This window comes from Perognathus longimembris, chromosome 19 (genome assembly GCF_023159225.1).
Source record: "Perognathus longimembris pacificus isolate PPM17 chromosome 19, ASM2315922v1, whole genome shotgun sequence".
NCBI lineage: Eukaryota > Metazoa > Chordata > Mammalia > Rodentia > Heteromyidae > Perognathus > Perognathus longimembris.
The window spans coordinates 13,075,285-13,092,119 of record NC_063179.1 but is presented as its reverse complement, the minus strand read 5'-3'; positions in this window follow the sequence as shown (position 1 = coordinate 13,092,119).

Sequence of the window (16,835 nt, the reverse complement as noted above, 5' to 3'; positions counted from 1 at the left end):
TATACATAATTACTTTGGGAACTAATTCCCATACTGAAGTACAGACTTACTAAAAGTTGGAAATATTGAACAATTAGAGTTTTTGGCTAATTATATGTATACAAATAAAAGATAATTGTAAAACTTCTGAGTTTATTCATGGTCTATGATTCTATCAGTCTTAAAAACAAGTTGTTCTGCAAAAATTTAATTGGACTGTATTTGAAGTTCTAAGTAAAAGTGTCAAAAGAATAATTGAAATATTTTGATGAAGTACTAAAAAAAGAATATTTTTTTTTCCTTTAATGAGAATAAAATGGAGTTTCCTACAATTCTCAAAAGAAATTGGCAAATACCTTATCATCTGTTACTGGATATAAGTTTTGAAAAAAGAAAAGGAAGATTAGGGATGAGAGAAGTTTAGAAGCTTAGCACTTCCATCTGTTTTGGCTATTAAGTTGGAGAGAGAGAGTTGGGGATGAGAAATTTGAGTACAGGAAAATTGTGACTCTCAAACCATCCGTGGTTTCCTCTGCTTTCAAAGGAGAAAATTCCCAGTGAAAGTGTGCATTTATTTACAAAAAATCACTTTCAACATTCACTGCTTGGAGAAGAAATCTTTATATGATAACTAGCAGTCACCAAATTTCTCAAGTATAGCAAAAAAAATTAGTAAATTAAAGATTCTAAGCATACATGCATGGTATAATAAGGAAAGTATTTGTCCACTTTCAAGTAAAGATGGTCCACTATACACTTATGAGTTTCAGAATTCATCTAAATGACAGAGAATAGACCTAAATACAGAATGAAATTTTGTTGGTCTTCATCATGAGTATTAAGTGTGATGTCTGAATGTGAGTTAAACTTTCTCCTATTACCTAATACTAATTGATAGTGAGAGTAATAAAAACTTAACAATTGAAATGTAATGTTTTTTCTCCTTCTGACATTGCTTTATGTTTTATCTAATCTGTCTGTAAAGATTTAACGAGGAGAAATAATTATGGGTATAAAATGGCAAATTAATTCTGGTCATAAAATAACTTTAATATATGCTACATTTAATTTAAACTGTAATGGATTTTATTACATTGCCGATTTTTACTGTTTTAAGTCTGGTATTCTTGGAAGTGATTTCCTCTTTTTATAAGATCAATCTAATTCATTTGACAGATTTGTTTATTCATGACAAAGAATAGCCTTTGTTTTCTTATACTAGCCATGAAAGAGGAAATAATTGTTAAATGGAGTAGGCTAAAACCTATAGGCTGCATTAAAAAATGCTTGTTGAGTTCACTGTTTCAAGTCCTATGTTAAGAGAACCTAATAAATTGTATGTTATTTATAATTATGAGAAATTTATACACTATTTTTAAATATCATATTCAATATTTAAATTGGAATACAGAGTTTTTGCTGTTTTATGTTAGTACTCAGGCTTGAACTCAGGATGCATCCTCTCAATTTCTTGCTTACTTGCAAATGGCATTATCACTTGAGAATTGACTCCAGTCCAAATTTGTGTTAGTTAATTGGAGACAGTATTTCATAGATTTTTCTAGCATGGGTTATTAGCAAAGATTTTTGTACACTGATTCCTTTATGTGAGAAGGGAGATAATGGCAATCTTGTTTTGTAGAATTATTAGGGAAAAATGCGCTATTAAATAAGCATTCTTATCTCTAGTAAATGTGGCCATATCAAGAAACCAAACCAAAAGTCCTAGTAAGGATATGGGAAAAGAAACACTGCTCCATTGTTGGTAGGAATGTAATTCAGTGCTACCACAGTGGAAGGTAAAATGGAGAGTTCATAAAAGGTAAAAATAGAAAAGGAGAAGATAGGGACAATATAGTCAAGATTTCACTGTATATCCTACAAAAGTAATAACAGTGAGAGAAGAGTTGGCTTGGAAGAGATGTGTAACATTGTTGAAAGTCAGGATGAAATTCATCAAGAAACATTGCATTTATAAACTGCTTTGTTAAGTGACAACCCCTTTGCACAACCACGTAAAGTTACTAACATATTTTTAAGCTAAAAATGGGACTACATTATGGTCTAACAATACCACTCTTGGATATTTAGTCAAGAGATTACAACTCAGGATACAATAAAGACACTCGCACACCCACATTCATTGCTGCACTATTCACTAGAAACAAGTTGTATTAACAGTTTAGATGCCTTGCAATGAACAAGTGGATTAAAACAATGTGACGTGTGTGTGTGTGTGTGTGTGTGTGTGTGTGTGTGTGTATTTTATTCATTTACTAGGAAGAATTTTGCTTTGATTTTCAGGGAAATGGGTAGACCTGGAAACATCTATATTTACTGAAATAAAGGGTGTATTTTTTTGGTCATATGTGGAAGTTGGATCTAAATTTAAACACATATGAAAACCCATAGAGGGCAATTGACACATACACACAATATACACAAGTTGACTAAAATATAGTAGTTTCTTGAACAATTGACTGACAGTTTAACTAAATGAGTTATCATCAAACTGGAACGTGTGCTTGAGGATGAGATCCAGGTGAGGCAGGCAGATGAATGGAGTTGATTCAGTGGGGGAAGGGTAGATGGATGCAGTCATAATATTCAAGGTACAAGTATGAAAGTAGATCCACGTGACTTGACAGGATTGTGGAGGGTGATGGAGGAGAAGGAAGGGGTGACATTGACTAAGATGAATTGCACTGATGAATTGACTTGATGAGTGTAAACGCCATTGTATACCTCTTTCAAGACAATTTGCAAATGTTAAATATCACTTATATGTTCTCTCTACAGATCATAACACCACATTTGGAGCATAGTTTACTGTTTATTATATTCCCCATGGCTATTGTTAAGGGAAAACAGTTGTCTACTAGTGGGGAGACAGACAGAGAGGGCAGGAGGGAGTGAAGGAGAGAAAAAGAAAAGAAAAGAAGCAGAAGTTAGACACCCGTCACTGCAGTAAATTGAAGTTTCTAGTACTCACTGCAAGACCACACCACATGTGGAATGGAAGGGGTCTCAATAAGACGGTGTTTGAAGGCGTTATTGATAATTTTGAAAAATGTTAATCCATTTTAAGAACTTAATAGTGCTTCAATATTTATTCTAAGTAAATTGTGATCAGAAGCAGGGAAGATTTCATGACTAATAGTGCATTCATTATTATATAGAAAACTGTAAGAAGTGATGGAAGTTGGTGAAGAAGCTACAGGGGTAGTGATGAACAAGATGACGGAAATGTGTCCTGCTTTTGGAGATGACACTGCTTTATGTGGATCTTTCCTCAGGCCCTGTTACAGACAATTCCTGAGCATGTTTCTCTCCACCATGTTGACAGACTTTGTCTGACCTTGGTGCCCTGTGAGATTAGGCTGGCTCACACAATCCTGCAAGATCACAGCTGACAGATATCCACAGGCAGTCATTATCCCTTCTGAAAAAAATGAAGGTGCTGAACATATGTATTGAATGAGATGTTTCAAGTTACTGAAGAAGCTATTTAAATGGGCACTTTGGTTGTTGTACCAAAATGCCTAATGATAGGTGAAGTAATTCTTATGGCTAGAAAATCCAAACTGTATGATTTACCCACTACTTGACCAATTATGGTGAATCAGACAAAGGGTCAGCCATATGCAGTTGAATCTAAGCAAAGAAGGAGAAACAGAGTGACAGGAAGTCAAACACGTTATGTTACAAAAACTTGCTCCTACAGTAACCAAGCACATTCCGTAAGGACTACTCTAATTTCTCCTACAGCTGTTGGCCTCAGGTCTAATTATCTTCTTCTGTATTCTACCTCTTAAAGATTTCATATTCTCTATACTCTATTATGTTGGGGGCCACACTCCCACCACAGACAAACTGTACTCACACTATATCAGAGATAGATCATTTATAATCATCATTAGCCTTTCTGAAATGGTCATAGCTCCTCTCTCTCTCTTTCTCTCTCTCTCTCTCTCTCTCTCTCTCATTCTGTCTCTTTATTTTTTCATCTATTTCAGGAAAAAGCAATATACTTACAAACTAGATAAAAATTTATAACCTCTGAGACAAATAAAGCCATCAAATTCCATAAATGCAAGCATATCTATACTTGTTGTCACAAGTTCAATTAAATCATTGATATTAGATTTAGATGTTTAAAGGTATTTGGGGGGATTTACACATTGGATAGCTAGAAATCTAAAATTCTTATAGCATTTTTTTTTCTGTTGTTTTTCTTGGGCTCCCTGGCTTGTTCTACATTTAATTTGAACCAAGACTAAATCTAAGCATTTAAAAAATTTATTACAATAAATTGCTATATCTCTTTCAACCCATCACTGGAGAAGCAAATGATCAGAAGACAATTATTACTAAAATTTCATTATTCTTGAGAGATTGAACCCCCAAATCACATATATTAGGAAGGATGCATCACTGGTTTAAATCAAATGATGTTAATAAAGAATGTGAATGTTATAAGGAACAAAAAATTCCTAATTATGTAACTTGTTCATTATCATAAACACTTAAATACAGTGAATAAAATATTTTAAAAACTCTATTAATAATTTAACCCTATCATTAGCAAAGAACTGTTTTATTGTTTTATAAAATAATTACTATCTGAGTCAAAATGATTAAATGTAGATTTATGTTCAATGTTCAGATTTATGTTTGTGGATAGTTTTACACCTAAATAGGTTATCAAATATATAAAAAAAAACTACTATCTCTATTACTGTTTTGTTTTAATGAAATAAATTAGCAAAAATTTGCTGGGCTCTGAATGGTTTATACTACATTAGGGCTACATGAAGTAAATACATTAATGTAATTTGAGACTACTTCCTTCTCCCAAGTTTTCTATTATATGATCATTAGATTAACTTCTTCTTCTTCTTCTTCTTTTTTTTTTTTTTTTGCCAGTCCTGGGCCTTGGACTCAGGGCCTGAGCACTGTCCCTGGCTTCCTTTTGCTCAAGGCTAGAACTCTGCCACTTGAGCCACAGCGCCACTTCTGGCCATTTTCTGTATATGTGGTGCTGGGGAGTCGAACCAAGGGCTTCATGTATATGAGGCAAGCGCTCTTGCCACTAGGCAATATCCCTAGCCCTAGATTAACTTCTTTTTTTTTTTTTTTTTTTGGCCAGTCCTGGGCCTTGGACTCAGGGCCTGAGCACTGTCCCTGGCTTCTTCCCGCTCAAGGCTAGCACTCTGCCACTTGAGCCACAGCGCCGCTTCTGGCCGTTTTCTGTATATATGTGGTGCTGGGGAATCGAACCTAGGGCCTCGTGTATCCGAGGCAGGCACTCTTGCCACTAGGCTATATCCCCAACCCCTAGATTAACTTCTAAAAGAGAATTGTTCCACAGTTATTTTCATTCCTGAAATTTGCTGAGTTTGCCTTTTCATGAGAACAATAACAATGTAGAGCTTGAGATCAGTGAATGAGGAGGCAGGTTATATAGCTGAATATTGGATTCATATGCCTATGGTTTTATGAGGTTTTGAACAAATCAGTTTTCTTTCCTTTCCTTTTTCTTTCTTTCCTTTTCTCTCTCTCTTTCTTTCTTTCTTTCATTCTTCCTTCCTTCCCTCCCTCCCTCCCTCCCTCCCTCTTTCTTTCTTTCTTTCTTTCTTTCTTTCTTTCTTTCTTTCTTTCTTTCTTTCTTTCTTTCTTTCTTTCTTTCTTTCTTTTTTCCTTTTGGAACCTATATGCATATGTCTCAGCTTTGGCTAACTTACTATCTGCTTAAAATATCCTCTCCCATGCCTCTTTTCATCAGTAAATTAAGATTAAAATAATCTGATCTCTATGAAGTTAATTTCCTAAATAGCCATCTGATAAAATAGTAAATATATAATTTTAGGGACCATATGAGCTATTTTGTCACATCTCCTCTTTCTTTTCTCATTCCTTTCTTTCAGAATTATCAATAAATCTTCAGTAAGCCTGGAAGCTGTCACCCTGAGTCTTTGGTTCACATGTTCCTGATCTGTGCTTTGAAATTTCATTTCGAAATGCTTCCAAAAAGCCGACCATGTTTTAAAAAAATTCCAGTGTTAGGGCTTGCCAATTGAACAACTTATACTCTGCTGTTGAACAAGGTTCCTATTTTGATTTTGTTTTAGTTTATTTTTCAGATGGAGTCAGAAAGGGACTCAATTTTGTTGAGGATCAGAACCTTAGAACATGACTCTCCTACCTCTACCTCCTTTCCTGCCTAATTGGATTTACAGTCATAACTGGGATTGAAACAAACAAACCTAGTTAATCACATCTGACTCAAAAGAATATCTTGGCTATTTTTTCATTGTTTCTAATCATATGAAAGATAAATTATATGTCCATAGTTGAGAGTCTAACTACATATTCTTCAAATACTTTGTCTTCCTCTCAATCTCTCTTTTTCCTATTCTTTCTTATCTGCATTCATTTGCCTTTCTTTGCATCTCTTATTGGTAAGCTGTGGGCATGTGAGCCAAATATCCATTAAATTGGAATGACTAACTCACAGGTATGTCTGTCCAGTAACAAAATGTTGGGCAGCTTGCTTCTCTCCCTCTTGTAGGTTTCCTCTCTACACAGAGAGGAGCTCTCAGGCAAATAGGAATTATAAAAGCAAGAGTTTACATTCTTGAATGAGAGAAGCCATGAAATAATGCCTCCCAGATGATCCACATTGAATTGTTGATTTTATGTCCTAACACTGAGATTTTGTTTTGTACTTATTATAGCAACAGCAGCTTGACTGCATCAATCTCGACAGCGCTGACTAAACTTCCTCCCCAGTGCTCAACCACAGATAATTGTTCCTTTCATAAATAGGGAAAAATTACCATATGACTTAAAAATCTCTCAGCTTATAAAATGATGAATAAGAACAACAGAATTTACCACAGAATTTAAAGAGAACAACAGAATTTAAAGAATTTACTTCATTTTCATGTTTTCTTAAGGATTGTTAATTTTACAAGGGAAGATAATTTTATTCCAGTATTTCTACCCTTTCATATAATCTAATTTGCTTACTCTCCCCCCCCCCCCCCCCCCCCGTCATTCAAGGGGCTTGAACTCAGTGGATAGAAACCATCCCTTTCATGAGGTTTGAACTCAGTGACTAAGCGCTATCCATGAGTCTCTACCCCCTAAGCCACAGCTCCATTTCTGGATCTATGGTGGTTGATTGGTGATAAGAGGTGTAAAGACTACTCTTTCCTGTCCAGGCTGGCTTTGAACCTCAATCCTCAGATCTCAGTTTTCCTAGTAGCTAATTAAAGGTGTGAGCAACTGGCACTGGACTATTTCTTTCTTTCTTATTTCCTCCTTTCCCCCCCCCCCCGCCCATTTTTATCTTTCTCTGTTTTATTACCTCAAGTTAGCTATACAAAGAAGATTTGGTTCAACCTGTCAATCTGTAAATGCATCTTGATCTATATTAAGACTTGCATCCTTCTCCTCTACCACTCCCAACTTTACCCATCCCCTCACTTAACCTCACTCCATTTTCCTAATTGTACATTGAATATTATGACTTTCTCAACCCTTCCTTTTTCCATGTGAATAAAAATATGAAAAAGGTAAAAAGATTTAAAGTGTCTAAAGACTACATAATAGATTTTAATGTACATGTATAAACAGAATATTTTATACATTTTAGCAACATAGTTACCATGTCTTAAACTTTAATATTTTACTGAACAACTTACATGGCTGACTATAAACCATTGTATTTTACATTACTGAAACTTGTCTACAGCACAAATAATGTTACTATCATTGTTATATTTTATTAGACTGTATTCTCACTTCCATTTACACATAGTTATTAGTAGATTTCAAAATATCTGTTTAATTTAATTAATGTGTGCACTTATATGTCCACATATTAAAATCAGAATACTAAGAAGGTATGTGAGTGTCTAGTAATAACCCATATTGTAAAACAGAGAAAATATAGTCAGAAAATATAAAAACAGCTGAGTAGACCCTCTCTCTTTCACTAAAGACAGTAGGAGAAAATATGAAGGAGAATTTCAGCATGAAGGATTTGGAATTGCTTCCTGTCAACACTGGCACTAAAATATATGTTTTTTTGATTGAACAATAAACTTAGGTAATAAAGCAGTAAAAAACCCAATAGCGTCTGATTATAGAAATATTTTATGTACCATAAGTGAGTCAATACACAATTTAAACCAAAAACAAAATCAACAAATTTTCCTGTACCCTTGGTAAAATGTTTTGGTGATTATATTTTGCCATGAGTCTCACATTAGTAATTGTTAATCACTAAATAACATGTCCTTTGATAAAATTCTTAATATTTTGTTTGCTTTGAGGACACAAAATCATGAAGAGAAGTTAATTTGCCTCATGATTCTTCCATTAATATATACTATGGAAAGTGATACCGAATCTGTATCACTGATAATATATTTAACTATGGATTTTTATTTGCTATATAATAATTCTTTTTCCCAATTAAAGAACTAAAAAAAAATGATTTCTGTGACGGACTTGTATTCTGAAACTTCTCACTTTCTCTAAGTGAATGTGAACCAATTTGTATTCAGTGGAATAAATAAGCAGACCTTATGAAACCAAAACAGGAAAAGTATGCCTACAGTGCAGTTTTCATTCTAAAGTGCCTTAAGAAGTAGAAAAAAGAAGTAAGCCATCAAATGATTAATCTACTGAACCATCTTCAAAGATGCTAACTCAGTAAGGGCATTAAACTGCAATTAAAAGGCTCACTACTCTTTTACGAGAGAGGCTGTTGATTTTCCAAATGTAGACTAGCAAATTATGGGACTAGAACTCACCAAGATTTATTGCATTGTGAATTTGAGCTTATGTTTAAATTAAGTAATTGGCATAAACATTAAGTGGTTCTTAAATTAATTTTCTTTCTGTGCATCTAAAGTATAGAATTGTTGGTCATGACATTTTACAAAGGTGATATGAAGTCTCTCATTGGCCCATATGCACAAAAAATGTCAGAAACTATCCTTTGATAATAAATAAATTGTTTCAACTGGGCAATGTAGTGCAGTTGGCAAGCCTGTAGTTTCCACTAAGTCCTAATAGAAAGGTAAAAGTTGTTTTTCAGTGAAGATATTATGTCAGAATTGTATGTTTGTGCTTTAAAATCAAGAACTTAACTCAATTTCCATTGTCAGTTAAAAGCAGGCTGTTGAACAGCTGCCTATAATCCTGGTACATGGGTAGTTAACAGTTCTAGGTCGGTTTGAATTCCAGGCTACGTGGGCATGTCAACGCCCTATGTTAAATAAGCCAATAGGAAAGAGTTTGGGTGGCTTAGAAATTAAATCATTTTGTGGATATAGTATACCTAAAGTACTATAAAATAAAATAATAAATTGGGAAAACTCATTTCACAAACTCAAATTTGTAACATTTTCTAAAATTATTTTATGTTTTTCCCCAATATTAAAGTATTGATTCTAGAATATGATAAACACATTTGAAAGACAAAAGGGTTAGTTAATATTAGTAAAACATTAAATTCCGAGTATGAACATGTGTCTCAATTTTAACATTTAATTATGAATAATATCAAAATTTGAGTTGAACTGATAAATCTGGAATATAAACACTGACTTAAATATACGGTGTGAGATTTAAGAGCTATTATTTAATAATGGGAGCTTTCAGAATTATCAGGCAATGAAAAATCTTCTCACTGCTTTATATATGATACTATAACCCCTTTGTACATCACTTTGACAATCAATCAATCAAGCAATAATAGAAAAGTGAATTATCATGCAATCTGGAAAAAGTGGCTCTTGCCTGAATTTAACCCTGACAACTAAAGATTAGGAGTGGATAATATTTCAGAGCAGTATAGAAAAGAGTGAGACACTATATTAAAATAAAATCAGAACGTAAAAGTTGGGAGTCATAGCTCATATGGTATAACATTAACCCAGAAAGCATGAGGCCCTGAGTTAAAACTCTAGTACCACCAACACACACTAATGCACACAGTACAAATATACATATACATGTATATGTGTGTACATGCATGTATATATCCATACAGACCAATCAGAGAAATATATGTATGAAAGTCTCTTCCATTATTCAAATTATTAAATGTAAAAACTGTTCCTAGTTATAAAGTAAAAAATGTGTTTTTCCTAATTGGGGTGTGTGTGTGTGTGTGTGTGTGTGTGTGTGTGTGTGTGTGTGTGTTGAGGGTGGGGTAAGGGGATTTGAGTAGAGAGCCCCATGGTCTCACTTTGCCTTTTTGGTCATAGCTGGTTCTCTGCAACTTGAAACACACTTTCAGTTTGGCAATTTGTTGATTAATTGGAGATGGAGTCTCGGCCTGGGACTGGCTTTGAATTGCTATATTCCAGGTGTATGCATCCTGAATATTTTGGAAGCTTTCACACTTTGCTTTCTGAGTTTTTATAAAGCCATTTGTGTTAGGGTTGAAGAGTAATGGATATCCATGTCTAATATTACCCATCATGTTTACTCTGGTTGATAGAATACTTATTCTTGGTGCTCTTTTTCTCTCTCTGTCAGTCTCTCTGTCTCTGTCTCTGTCTCCCTTTCTCTCTCTTTCTCTTCCTCGATGACACTCTTTTTTTGTCTCTTTCCCTCTCTCGTATTTGTGTGTATATTTTGTGTTTATATCACATGTTGAATGGGATCTCAATGATTATTAATAATATGAGGAAAATATATATGCATGTTAATGTATATATATGTATATATGCATTCAATGTGTCTATGAATGAAAATTATTAAATATAGGAATTGAAGGATGAGAAATCAGTGTAATTCAGCAACTTTTTTACTCTTTTTATTACTAATCTTGTTGTACTTGCACAAACAAGGAGAACAATACACACACACACACACACACACACACACACACACACACAAACTAATGTGCCAAAATCAAAGGAAGTTTTTAGGCTGACAAGACAGAATTCCTGATTGACTCCTATCCACTAAGATTGGAACAATTGCATGCTGGTATCTATATCTAAAGTTCTGCTGAAAAGAACTGGAAGCAGTGCTAGTCTCTTTGTTTCCTTTCTTTTCTTTCTTTCCTTTCTTCCTTTTCTTTCTTTCTTTCTTTCTTTCTTTCTTTCTTTCTTTCTTTCTTTCTTTCTGTAAGATTGTTCAGGTTTGAAAAATCCTATTAAATCAAACCAGCAGCATGTTATGAACTCTGCCCCTTCTATTTTTATTAAGAATTATAACGCAATTTCATTGTTCTTAATTTATTGAGAGCTTAAATCTAAGATTACACTCTAGGCTGTATTTCTGACTTCCTATAAGGAATTGGAAGAGTCATTTACTCTTCTATGCACTTCAACTATTTTTCAAGACAAGGAGTGTATTTGTCTGTCCCCTTTAGTGCTTGGCTTAATTTATATCAGCACAGAACTTTTCGCTTCACATCATATTTCATGTAAAATTCTCAAGCTTTTATTTCATCTTCATGTACTTCCTGCCAATTGTATCCTTTGCTTTATTTCACAGTAACATTTTTAGGATCCATGCCATTGTGATTTCTGAAGAAATAACTTTTATATCAATATTGTGGCTTCTTCTGGCTTTACTTTTACAGTAAGTAAATGTGAGTACAGTGTATGTTTTTCAGAATTTGCCCATACTAACACATATAAGATCAAACTAAACCTTGAAAAAGGGAAAAAAATATGCAGAGTTAAAAAAATAGTTTCAGATAGCTAACATCAAACACAACTACACAAGAGCTATGGTAATCTTTGAACAATGATGACAATTATTTATATGTAATATGTGTCACACACAGAAACTCACATATTTCACTCAGGTGAAATCATAAATACAGAAATTTTATTATTGCAACAATATTTCTGTAAATTAGTTCTACAGGGTAATATTGAAATAGGTTTGTTTATTGGCAGGATGATCAAACTGTGTAATTTGTTAATTTACAATGTGTAGCATAAATTATAGAATTCTTTGCTTTCTCTTATGATGTTCAATAAAGCTGTAATTTCCCATGAAGTATTAGGGTCCCAAATTGAAGAAGTATTCTATGAATCAGGAATTTGATGTAGCGTGCATTACTTTACTAATGCTCATAGTTACAGTTTAAAGAAAGTCACTAAAGAGAAAAATGTAGTGAAAGCATGAAGTAATTCAAAAGTCTAGAAATAGATAATCCATTTCTGGGTAAAAAACAAATTGTGGGCTACATTTACCAACCCAAATTAAAGAAAATTACTTTGGCTTCTAATGTCTATATGAAAGAGAACTAAATAGATTATTAACTAAATATTGCATCATGATAAAATATGATCAGTGGTAGAAAAGCCTTTAAAATGGTGCAAAATTACATAAAATTTAAAAAGTAGTAGTTGTACTAAACTATTAATCAGAAATAAAATGCTATGCAAATTACCAGGTTAAACTATAAACAGTTCTTATTAAAATGTGTGAAAAAAGAAAGTAAAAGAAAACAATATAGGAAATGGATGCAAATTTTTCATTAATAGAAAATGTGAGGATCATGAAAACTTTTGCCTATATCAATCATTTAACTCTCACACACCATCATAACAATATTCCAAGTTTTTTCTATATTATTTAATACAAACTTGACTTCTACAGTCTTGCTGTGTTACAACTGCCTAAACAAGCATAACATTTTCTTAAATGAAAGTAAATGCTTTGATTTATTAGCTGATTCAAATACATATAGTGTGTGTGTGTGTGTGTGTGTGTGTGTGTGTGTGTGTGTGTGTTGTTCTCCTTGTTTATGCAAGGACAACAGGATTCGTGATAAAAAATAAATAAAGTTTTGAATTACACTCATTTCTCATCCTTCAATTCTGTTTATCTGTTCCAATATCTGCCCAGTGAATGGAAAGCTTAGACTTTTATTGAAGACTTTCTTTTTGCATAATTATAAAGTTTTCAATGTCTGACCAAGGGAAAAGAAGAAAGATATTATGTTTGCTATAAGCTTACAAGCTTGTTAATCCACATAAATGCTGAAGGGTAAATATACTGATCACCACATAGAATGCTTTAAAATGAGAAATCCTATTCAAAGGCATACAAGTAGGGTGGGGTAGATGTGGTGTTGAGGGGCTGAGAGCTAGGAATTGTGATTTTAATTGTGATCACAATGTGGTGCTCAGTGAAATGGTATCTGTGGATTAGCAAATGCTTTAATTTGGAGAAGGACAGAAGAGAAGTATTGGTAAAGCACATTAAAAAAAAAAAAAAAAAAAAAAGAAGAATCCAAAACCACAACATTGTATTGAGAGGCACAAATGAAATAAAAAGTTTGGCTTATTTAAGACCAGTGTAAATTGAGTGTAATATTCAAATGAAAAAGTATGTAAAGCACCAAGAACTGAAGGCCAGACTTTAAAAGTAACCAAAATGATTAGAAATTTATGGCCTCATATCTTGGATAAAATAGGAAGTTTTTCTAAGGATTTGGTTAAGAGAAGCTGCATCATCTACAGAATGAAAATATAAGAGAATGAGATATGGAGAGAGGGGTGCTACATATTGAGAATTCCAAGCAACAGTGTCCATTATTTTTAAATTAGACACATCCTCCGTAGAATTGTTAAGGTTTAGTCCATGTTCAGATTTTTATGTCATATCATAATTCATAAGTCAATCTTAGATTTTGTTGTGTGGTTTCAAGCTCAGTGAACATACCTAGCCCCCCCCCCCCCCCATGCTATACCACATACCAAACAGTTGAAGGACAGGTGGCCAGGGACTACAGTGAGTGCAATGAGAACCTGAACTACTGGACTGTACAATTTAATTGAGTCCTAGGGCCTGCTAGAGCCCAATTCCATACAGACAATTTTAGCTGATTATGGGGTTTAGAGGCACAGCCCAATTTCCTGACTCAGTGGGTCAGATAATACTCCGACAAGTATAGTAGGTATATGTGTTCCCTCTAATGAGAGCCTAGCAGGATACATCTTCCAGCCAATATTCTTTCAATCCTAAGAGATCGCATTGTACTTTTCCTACTGAGCTTGCCAAAGCTCCCTACTACATTTTAACTGTCAGAAATTGTTTAAGAACGATTTTATCAATAAAATTATAAGGCACAATGGACAGTGTGGTTTGCAGTATAGGCTTTATTGTCAGAAAATTCCTTCAGCTCTCATTCTTCACTCTCAAGGAATGTCTTCATGAGCCTCCTATGTATATGTTTTAAAGCAGCAGAGATCGGTAATAATAAATGTTACCTCTATACATTAAAGAAGGTGGGCCATTATTGAAAGGTCGAATCTTTAAATGTTCTTTGGAATTTTAGGATCATCCTTGGGGTACCATAGTGCCTTAAATAGTTATATGGATGACTGATGCTTCCAGAGTATGAGCTTCAGTCCTCACAGTATCACCAACTCATTGGGAACAAAAGATACCATGTTCAAAACATATGTTCAAGAAAACAGCAGACCTACTTATGGCAGACATTTATTCAACTCTCCTGACCTTAAGCTTTAAGTGCTAACTGTAAAGTCGGTCTGGGTGGGGGGTGTCCCTTCCTTTTTTCTCCCTGGGTGCACCTAGGTAAGTGGAGAACCTAGGGCAGGGGGAGGTGCCCGGGAATCTGTGGTCATAGCTAGGATGCCTCCTCGGCCTTTCTCTGAATACTTCCTCCCCACCCTCTTCCTGTATAGTCAATCGCCATCATTACTTCTGCCCCCAGCAGCCTTTCCCTTTCCTCCCCTTCCCCTTGTCCCTTTCCCCTCCTTCCTTTCTCTTTCCCTTCCTCTACGTTCCTTACACCCTCCATGTTGTGCATGCCCACAGTATGTTTGTCGGGGCTCAAGACCCCCTCCCCTCGCTTCAGCCAGGGAGATGTTAATCCCAAATTGTGAAAAAACACTTGGCTTTAACTGCCACCCCAGCCCACAGAAGGAACAAAGCGTGTCTTTACAGGCTATGCTGAGTTGAGAAAAGATGCCAAGACCTCCCCCAGTACCCCCTCATGTGTCTAGAGTAGAAACAAGACAGAGATCTCAGAAAGACTGTTTGGATGTTCCACCAGTCTCAGAAAAGTTTAATCAGGGGGGTTTATATAATGGTAATGGCAGGCAGGAAGAGGAGGGACTAATTGAATATTAACAATTGGCTGAATGAGCTTTCCCTCAGGTGATGTAATGGAACTTCCTCTATGGATGTAGACCCCAGCCCCCCATGGACCGGGCCTCAGCTATTACCCACATGGCCAGGGCGAGAGGCGGGGTCTGCTTTGGTTCTCTTCCAGTAGAACTGGGAAGATGGGAGTGGCTAGCTTTTACACTGCCCCAGGGCTGGGGGATGGGCAGCATGAATCCCCAACATCTGCCCTTTTTTGTTTTTTAAATGAGCAGGGGATGTTGTAGACATATGGCATACATAGGCATGGGGTAAATGCTGACATAAAATATATATGTGGGGCCCCTTCACAAAAGGAGTGAGGGGTCCATCCATTTGGCTCAGTCCAGAGAAGTTGGAGTCCTTATCCTGTTTCTGCGCCACTCAGGATAATGTAGACATTGTCCCTCTTTTGGCGGTGAGGTAGAAGCAGGTTTAAGCTCTGGTGACTCTGGTAGTCCACCACTGGTAACGTAAACACATGTGGTTAGTAAAACATTCCTTTTTTCGTAAACATTGAGGCGAAGGCGCTAAACCTTTGCTCTTTTTAAAATACTTTTATCATGAAACATTGAGGTTGAGTGTCAAAACCTTCAGCTCCTATTTCCCTCCCATGGGACTCCCTAACAACAGGGTGAAAGGCAAAAGGGAGAAACAGTGCAATTCCCTATTTCAGTCCCTGTACAAAGCTGTGGGCAATATTGCCATGGCAAAATATCGCGCCACGAGAGATGCTCAAGAAAAGTCTAGAAAGCAGACAGGCTGCCCCCTAACACTATCGCCATTGTGTACAGGCAGGCTTTCCATATTCTCTTGGAAGGGCAGAAGGAATCCAGTATGGTCCTTGTTTTCCTAGAGAAAGCAACAAGCTATTTCTCCAGAGCAAGTGCTCTGGGTTTAGTTTTCCAATCTGGAAAGGCACAAACAATGCTCCATCCCACACTGGTTTGGGATGATTTAAATTTTTTTTAAGATATTTAAGATAAGCATAACTATTCTTAATTAATCATGGGAGCTACCCCCCTTCTCCCCCTTTTTTTTTCTTTTATGACATGGAAGGGCACCAGGATGGGCTGGGGATATGGGTGAAGGCCTTTTCTTCTGTATCTACTTCCTGCTGAAAGGGGGAGACATAATCAAGGGCCCCTGATCAGCCTGACACCGTCCAGTGTGGCTGGCAAAAATTCCCATCATTACCACGAGAATGGTCACTAGCGCCAGAGGGGGCCATGGTCTCCTCTGGCCAACTCCTGCATCTTGGGCATGCCCAGAAGTTCCTAGGGCTGGGGCCTCCAGGGTTCAGGTCTGTGTTAGGGTGACGGCTAGGAACAGCAAGTTCCCAGGTGGTGATCTCAGCAAGAGATGTTATTCTGTTAAAAGAAACTTTTGAAAAGGTCAGGAAAAAGACTAATAGGTTTATAGGGCTAGTTAACATGAATGGCAGAGAACATACTCTGGCCATAAGCCAGGAAAGTTCCATTTGGAGCATAAACCCAATTGTGAAATGAACAGGTAAGGAGGAATGACCGAAAGAAGTGTTTAGTGACAGAGAACCGGTGTGACATAGCCAGTCAGAGGCAGAAAATATATAAATATACACAACTGGCAGAAAAAAGGAAAATGGACAGGTATTACTTCTCTAGATCTCCTGGCTCTGATTAGTTTTGAAAGGGTGAGACAAGGCGGCTCCATTT